This window comes from Talpa occidentalis, unplaced genomic scaffold (genome assembly GCF_014898055.3).
Source record: "Talpa occidentalis isolate TD23 unplaced genomic scaffold, MPIMG_talOcc4v2.1 talOcc4.35, whole genome shotgun sequence".
Classification (NCBI taxonomy): Eukaryota; Metazoa; Chordata; class Mammalia; order Eulipotyphla; family Talpidae; genus Talpa; species Talpa occidentalis.
The window spans coordinates 17643-26463 of record NW_023603740.1 but is presented as its reverse complement, the minus strand read 5'-3'; positions in this window follow the sequence as shown (position 1 = coordinate 26463).

The following is an 8821-nucleotide window of genomic DNA, read 5'->3' as shown; positions in this document are numbered from 1 at the left end:
GATCAATAACAAGACCCTGAGAGAAAAACTGATGGTTCCCAAGAGGGCTGCCTGGTCAACAGGATCCGGTGAAGGGTGATTCGAGAGCTGGTCTACCTGCAGGCCAGGAGAGACTGGATTCCTTAACTGTTCTGAGAAAAGTAGGGTCCTCTGGGGAGTCAGGAAACCTGGGTGGGGGGGGAGGAGGGGCGGGGCTCCTCCTCCCCTGACCAGAGAGGGGGTGCTACTGTGACCATGACTCCATCCTCCCCTCGGGTGCCGGCCTGAGGGAGCCTGGGAGACCTCAAGGCCCCTCTTACCTTACCTCTTACCTCTTACCCCTCCTTCCCATTCTCCAGGTATCTGCGCAGCCCCTCCAAGCAAGTACCCTCCAGGTAGTTTCTGTATTGCTCAGCTGCTCTGGCCACCTCCCACTCGTGCCAGGTGATCTGAGCCAATGTGTCTACCTTGGTCCAAGAGCGCAAGTGATACCAAACACCGGCCTCAGTTTCCCTCAGCCAATGAAAGGAAATAGAGTTTGAGGAAAGGAAAGTGGTTTGTCGACAAATGAGGAGGACAGCAGACTCATGTCTGAAAGACCACCATCCTGCTCTTTGGCAGAGGGCAGGGGTATGTATACAAAGGGAAAAAAGTGGAGATGGGCTGGGGTCTGCGAAGGGGAGGGACAGGGGTGGGCACTGAGAAAAGTGGGCGCCAGCTTGCTTTTCTTCCATAGCTGATGTTTCACTCCCTCTTCCTTGAAATGCAGGAGAACTTGGTACTGCTCCTCTGTGAGGCCTGGACATAAAGACAAACCTGTCAAAGGTGGGGGGTGGGGTGGGGAGAATTGCAAGAAATACAGGAAAGACAAACTTGTTAAGTCTTATCTGGGAGACGGTCATAAAGACAGCAAACTTGTCAAATAAGGGGGAAATTTTTAGTAGGTCAAGAAATCTCCACACAGCTCTCCATAGTGGTTGGACCAGTTTGCACTCCCACCAACAGTGCAGGAGAGTTCCTTTTTCTCCACACCCTCGCCAACATTTGTTGTTGCTAGTTTTTTTTAATATGTGCCATTCTCACTGGTGTAAGATGGTATCTCATTGTGGTTTTGATTTGCATTTCCCTGATTACAAGTGATGTTGAACATTTTTTCATATGCTTGTTGGCCATTTGCATTTCCTCTTCAGAGAAGTTTTTTTTTAGCTCTTCTGCCCATTTTTGGACTGGATTATTTTTCTTTGTTTTTGTTGAGTTTCATCAGCTCTTTGTAGATTTTTGTGATCTGTCCTTCATTCTTAGTGTTGTCTGCTCCTCTCAACAGTGTATTTCAGTAGATCTGCCTGTTTCTGCTCCCCCACTCTGTCTTTGGTGAATCTTATTACCCCCCACACACACACACCTCTGACCTACACCCTAGTTCTTGTATGCATAAGTAAATAAAAATAAATCTTTAAAAAATGAGAAGAAAATAATGTTTTCACTTCATATTTAATCTGTATGCAGTCATCCAAATCACATCAATTCCTTTATGAGTACTAATTTAACATTATATAACAAGTTATTAACAGAAAATACACAAGCCAGAAACCTTATAGCCTTAAACTTCATCAACTTTTCTTAGATATTTGAAGACATAAAAATAAAAATCATTTCATATAACAGCATGCAAATTACATACCTTTGTAAAGTGGTGGGACAGTCAAACTATTTCCCAGGTTTCAGCAGAAATGGCCATCAAAAATGCTCAGACTATATCCAGCTTGTTTTTGTCAATTTGCCTCCTTGAGCCTAAGCAGAAGACAATATTAAAATCCATACGTGATCCCCACTGACACTGTGGTGTAAATGGGTGTCAGTTATTTGGGCCCCAAAGAAAAGGAAAAAAACTAAACACTGAGTGAGCCTGCGAGGTCCTTTTCACGTTATTTCCCGTGTAGGTGGTTTTCATTTCCTCTAAAGCCTGTGCTAAGGCCTGTAGTTTGTTCTCACTGCAACATCTAGAAAGGTGAGTTACTTTGTCTCCAATTTCTTTCTCTGAGGTTTAGGAGATGCTTCCCTGCTTTCCTGAGCCTCTCTGTCCCCTCCCCCCAGGGCTTGTCATACAGGACAGTAGGGTCTCTGTGCTCGTCTCTGACCTGTGGTCATGGCTTTGCATTAATAATCTATGACTTAAATCTGTCCTAAGCCTGAGCTCCACCCACCTTTCCCACACACCACTGGGAACATAACCCTGGAAACTCACTGGACCAAGATGGCCCCAAAGTCTGTCCTCACAGATTTTCTGTCCTCCTGGACTGGCCCCTGGATCCCTTCTTGGTTTCCCTGCTCCTCCATTCAGTCACCACAGATATTGTCCTGGAAGCTGGGAAAGGTTCCTCCTCTGTGTCCTGGTGTCTCACCAGCCCCTGAGACCAGCCCTCCTGGCAGGTGCCTGACTGCGTGTTCAGACTCCTGGAAAGGAGTCAGGACAGGACGAGAGGCTGCTGGGCAAGGGAAAGGGCGACTAATCCACGGGATCTCTCTCCTCCAACTGGTGGGTGCAAGGCACCTTCTCCCCACAATTCTGAGATCCAAAACGGGTGCCTTTTGGCTGCAGGTAAGAGATAACAAAAAAGGGGGTGCTTTTCCTGTCATTTTCTTGCAGGTGGGTAATGAGCCCTCACTGCCTGCTCATCCCTGGACTGTGTCCTCAGATCTCCTGAACTCCTGCCTGGCCAGCTCATAAACTAGAGAACAAAGATATCCCAGGGGAAGTTGGGAGTATAAATTTAAATTCTTACGCCACAACTGAGGCAGGAAGGAAAATGCTGGAGCCTAAAGTGAGAGACTCACAGCAGCTGATGGGGAAGCTGCCTTTGTTCTCATGAGACCAAGTGAACACAAGGACTTTGGGAAACTAATGTAAAACTTTTGTCTCAATTTAAAACCATAAAACAATTATTTCCTTTAAATGCAAACTTAAAGCAAATGTTTTCTTACTAAATAAATTTATCAGGACTCCAAAATTACCAGGGCTCTGTGGGCAGAAGTTGTGTCCTCATTGTCGTTCAACTCAAAGTATTTTTTAATTTCTTCTTTGATTTCCTCTTTAATCCAATGGTCTTCCCGTAGTGTGGGTTTCAGTCTCCATGAGGTGGGTGGATTCCTTGTTTTCTTTTCATGGCTTATTTCTGGTTTGATGCCATTATGATCAGAGAAGATAGTTGGAATAATTTTTATTTTTTTAGGGTTTTTGTATTTATTTTAAAATTTTTTACATCATTTTTTATTTTTGCACATTGTATGCATTTTCATCTTGGTTATAATCCCCATAAAGTTTCCACCACCCTTATTTTGATCCCACTCTCTTCTACTCCCCTGTTGTGTGTCTCTGTTTTATAGTTGCTTGTTGATTTTGATATTTACTTTATTATAGTTAGTCTTTTTCTTGATCTCTTATTTAGTTTTTCTAAATTCCTGCTATGAGTGAGACCATCCGGTATTTTTCTTTTTCTTTCTGGCTTATTTCACTGAGCATGATCCCTTCCAGCTCCATCCATGTTGCTGCAAATGTCATGAGTTTATCTTTTTTGATTGCTGAGTAATATTCCATGGTGTATATGTACCACATCTTCTTGATCCAGTCATCTATTTTTGGGCATTTGGGTTTCCATAGCTTACCTATTGTAAATAGTGCAGCAATAAACAAAGTGGTGCAGTTTTCCTTTTGAATTAATGTTTTTCTGTCCTTTGGGTAAATACCTAGGAGTGGAAATGCTGGATCATATGCAAGTTCCATTTTTAGCAGATTGAGGAACCTCCATGCAGCTTTCCATAGTGGTTGGACCAGTTTGCACTCCCACAAGCAATGTTTCTTTTTCTCCACATCCTCGCCAACATTTGTTGCTGCTAGTTTTTTTAATATGTGCCATTCTCACTGGTGTAAGATGCTATCTTATTGTTTTGATTTGCATTTCCCTGATTTGCGTTTCAAGTGATGTTGAATATTTTTTCATATGCCTGCTGTCCATTTGCATTTCCTCTTTGGAGAAGTTCATTTTTAGCTCTTCTGCCCATTTTTTGATTGGGTGATTTACATTGTTTTTGTTGAGTTTCATCAGCTCTTTGTAGATTTTTTGTGATCAGTCCTTTATCATTAGTGTTGTGTATAAAAATATTCTCCCAATCAGTGGGGTGTCTCTTTCTTTTGGTTACTGTCTCTTTGGCTGTACAGAAGCTCTATAATTTGATGTATTCCCAGCTGTTTTCTTTGCCTATGCTATCACTGCTTTGGGTGATGTGTCTTTAAAGACATTACTGAGGTGTATGGCATGTAGTGTTTCACCCATATTTCCTTCTATATATTTTATTGTTTCAGGTCTTATGTCTAGTTCTTTAATCCAGTTTGAGTTGGTTTTTGTGCATGGTGTAAGATAGTAGGTTAAGCTTCATTCTTTTGCATGTCGCAACCCAGTTTTCCCAGCACCATTTATTGAACAAATTTTCTTTGCTCCATTGCATATTCTTTGCTCCTTTGTCAAAGATTAGATGAACATAGATCTGTGGGTTTATTTCTGGATTTTCTATTTGGTTCCATTGGTCTGTGTGTCTGTTCTTGTTTCAATACCATGCAGTTTTGATTATTATGGCTTTGTAGTATAGTTTTTAGTCTGGCATGGATACTTCCCTTCCTTTTTTTTCAGGAGAGCTTTGGTTATTTGGGGTTTTTGGTGGCTCCATATGAATTTCATCAATATTTGTTCTATTTCTTTCAAGATTGTCATTGAAATTTTTATTGGAATAGCATTGAATCTGTAAATTGCTTTGGGTAGGATGGCCATTTGGTAATGTTAATTCTTCCAATCCATTAGCAAGAGATGTCTTTCCATTTCTTTGTGTCTTCTTCTATTTCTTTTAACAGTGTTTTATAATTTTCTTTGTATAGGTCCTTTACCTCTTTTGTTAGGTTTATTCCCAAGTATTTGATTTTTTTGTATGAATGATAAAAGGGATGGTTTTCTTGATTTCTTCCTCTTCAGATTTATTGTTTTGTGTATAGGAAGGCTACTGATTTTTGTGTGTTAATTTTGTATCCTGCTACTTAACTAAACTGGTTGATTAGTTTGATTAGTTTTCTGTGAAGTTTTTGGGGTTCTCTATGTATATTATCATATCATCTGCGAATAGTGATAGTTTTACTTTTTCCTTCTTTCTTTGGATTCCTTATATGTCTTTCTCTTGTCTTATTGCTCTGGCTAGGACTTCCAGTATTATATTGAAAAGCAGTGGTAAGAGTAGGCATCCTTGTCTTGTTTCAGATCTCAATGGAAATGCTTTTAACTTTTCACCATTGAGAATGATATTGGCAGTGGTTTTGTCATATATGGCCTTTATGATGTTAAGGTATGTTTCCTGTATCCCAAGAATTTCAAGGGCCTTTATCATAAATGGGTGTTGTGCTGTGTTGAAAGCTTTCTCACCATCTATTGATATTATCATATAGTTTTTATATTTCTTTTGTTGAATTACATTGTTGGATGTACATTGATAGATTTTCAGATGTTGAACCATCCTGTGTCCCTGGAATAAATCCTACTTGGTCGTTGGTGAATTATGGATACATTGTTGGATTCTGTTAGGCAAAATTCTATTGTGGATTTTTGCATCAGTGTTCATTAGAGAGATTGGCCTGTAGTTTTCTTTTTTTGTGTTGTCCTTGTTTGATTTTGGTATTAGTGTAATGTTGGCTTCACAGAACATGTTTGGTATAATCCCTTCTTTCTCAATTTTTTGGAAGAGTTTGTGAAGGATAGGCACTAGTTCGTTTCTGAATGTTTGGTAGAATTCATTTGTAAATCCATCTGGTCCTGGGCTTTTGTTTTTGGGAAGGGTTTTGATTACCATTTCAATTTCACTGCTTGTAATTGGTCTGTTTGGGTGTTCTGTTTTTTCTTTATCTAGCTTTGGGTGATTGTAAAATTGTAGGAATTTGTCCATCTCACCTAGGTTGATGAATTTGTTTGCATACAACTGGCCATAGTAGTTTCTGATGATTCTTTTGATTCCTGCTGTGTCTATTGTGTTTTCTCCTCTTTCATTTGTGATCCTATTTATTTGTGCTTTCTCCTGTTTTTCCTTTGTGAGCTGGCTAGGAGTTTGTCTATTTTATTTATTTTTTTTGAAGAACCAGCTTTTGGTTTCATTAATCTTTTGGATTTTTTTTAGTATCTATTTCATTTATTTCTGCTTTGATTTTTTTTATTTCCTTTCTTCTACTGGTTTTAGAGATTTTTGTTGTTCTTTTTCTAGTTCTTTGAGATATGAGATTAGATTGTTTTTTGAGTTCTTTCTTATTTCTTGATGTGACCCTGTATTGCTGTATATTTTCCTCTTGTTACTGCTTTTGCTGTGTCCCATACATTTAGGAAATTGGTGTCCTCCTTGTTGTTCAATTCAAAGTATTTTTTAAATTCTTCTTTGATCTCCTCATTAGTCCAGGGTCTTCAGTAGTGTGGGTTTCAATCTCCATGAGGTAGGAGGATTCCTTGCCTTCTTTTCATGGTTTATTTCTAGTTTGATGCCTTCATGGTCAGAAATGATGGTTGGTATGGTTTCAGTCTTGGTGTATCTGTTGATGTTTGTCTTGTGTCCCAATATGTGATCAATCCTGGAGAATGGTCTGTGTAAGCTTGAGAAAAATGTGCACTCAGATTTTTTGGGTTTAGTGTTCTATAGATGTCTGTTAAACCCATGAGGTCTAGATCCTTATTTAGAGCTTTAGTGTCCTTACTTATTTTTTGTCTCATTGATCTATCCATTGTTGATAGCGGTGTGTTGAAGTCTCCTACTACATATGTGTTTTTTCTGATGTTTGTTTTCAGAGATGATAATAGTTGTCTGATATATTTGGTGCTCCTTCATTTGGTGAATAGATGTTAATGAGTGTTATGTCTTCTTGATTTATTGTCCCCTTGACCACAATGTAGTGACTGTCTGGGTCTCTTTTTACCTTTTTGAGTTTGAAATCTGTTTTATCTGATATAGGTATAGTTGTTCCTGCCTTGTTTTTGGTCCATTTGCTTGTAGGATTGTTTTCCATCCTTTTACTTTCAGTCTGTTTTTATCTTTTGTAGTTAGATGCTTTTCCTAGAGACAGCAAAAGGTTGGGTTTTGTTTCTTAATCCAGCCTGCAACTCTGTCTTTTTATTGAAGAGTTTAGTCCGTTTACATTTAGGGTTAATATTGATATGTTAGCATTTGTATATTTGTCGTTTTGTTTGTCTTTTATATGGTTTTATTTTTGTCTTGTTTTGTTTTATTCATCCCTCTGTTGGTTCTGGCTTTAGGACTCCTTTTAGTATTTTTTGGAGTGGGGGTTTGGTCGTAATGAAATTCTAGAATTTTTGTTTGTCAGGGAGGTCCTTATTCTTTCTTCGTGTATGAAGGAAAGATTTGCACGATAAAGTATTCTTGCTTGGCATTTGTTGTCTTGGAGTTTGTTGACTATGTCCTTCCACTCTCTCCTTGCCCGTAGTGTTTCTTCAGAGAAGTCTCATGTCAGCCTGATTGGTTTTCCTTTGTATGTTAGTTTCTTCCCTCTTGTCATTATTTTTTCCTTGTCTTGGATTTTTGGGACCTTTACTGTTATGTGTCTTGCTGTATTTTTCCTTTCATCATGGAAGATTGCTGTTCTTCTTGCTGCTTGTATGTCTATTTTAAGCTCCTTCTTCATGTTTGGGAAGTTCTCTTCAATTATCTCCTTGAATATTTTCTCTGTTCCTATGTTTCTCTCCTCTCCTTCTCGGATTCCTATAATTTTATATTTCCTTTCCTCATGGAGTCAGATAATTCCCAAAGTCTTTCGTCAGTCTTTTTCCTTCATACTTCTCTTTCCTTTTCGGTTTTGGTTCTTTTTATTTCTGTGTCTTCAAGAGTGCTTATTCATTTTTCCTTTTCATTTATTCTGCTTTCATTGTTTTTCCCAGAGTTCTTTAGCTCCTCCATTAATCCTTTTGATCTCCTGCATTTCTTTTATTTCCCTCTTTAGGGACTCAATTTCATTCTTCTGATCGTGATTATTTTTCCCATATCATTTTCGACTTCTTTCAGTTTTTTAATCATGGTGATTTTAAATTCTCTATCAGGAAGACTCAGAAGATCTTCTAAGTCACCATTGTTGCAGTCTGGTGGTTGATTTTCTTCTTCTGGTATTTTTCTTTTCCCTGGGGACTTGCTTATTTGCTTGTAAATTTTCTTCTCCCTGCTGCTTGGTTTCTAATTTGTCCTATGCGTTGGGACACTGTGTCGCTGGTACTGGCCGGCAATTTTTTGGTGTGTTCTTTCTGGGATGTAGGAAACTGGGACCCAGTTGATTTCAATGCTGTTATGCTAGAATTCCAGTAGGGCAGTGGTACTCTGGATATGTTAATGGTCACTGTCCCTGCAAATGCCCTCCCTCTGTATTTCTTTAATTCCAGAGGTGGGTCTTGAGGTCCCACAGACTGTCTGATGGTGGCTGGATTGCCCTCTGGGATCCAGATTGCTAGATCCCTCTCTGGGCTACAAATTGCGGCCAGTCTTAGAGCCTGGCTCGTGCAGGCTCTCAGCTCACCATTGACTGTAAGGACAGCCCTCTCTCAATTCCACACAGTCTTGGTGGTTTCCAGACACAAAGATCCCTGCTCTAAAATGGCGAGTCAGGAGGACACTTCCCTGCACCCACAGTCTGCCCCAGCAGTGGCTAGCTCCCCCTCAGGGATCCAACTCAATTTTGATCTTAATGTATCTGTTGATCTTTGTCTTGTGGCCCAATATGTGATTAATCGATTCTGGAGATTGATCTGTGCACACTTGAGAAAAA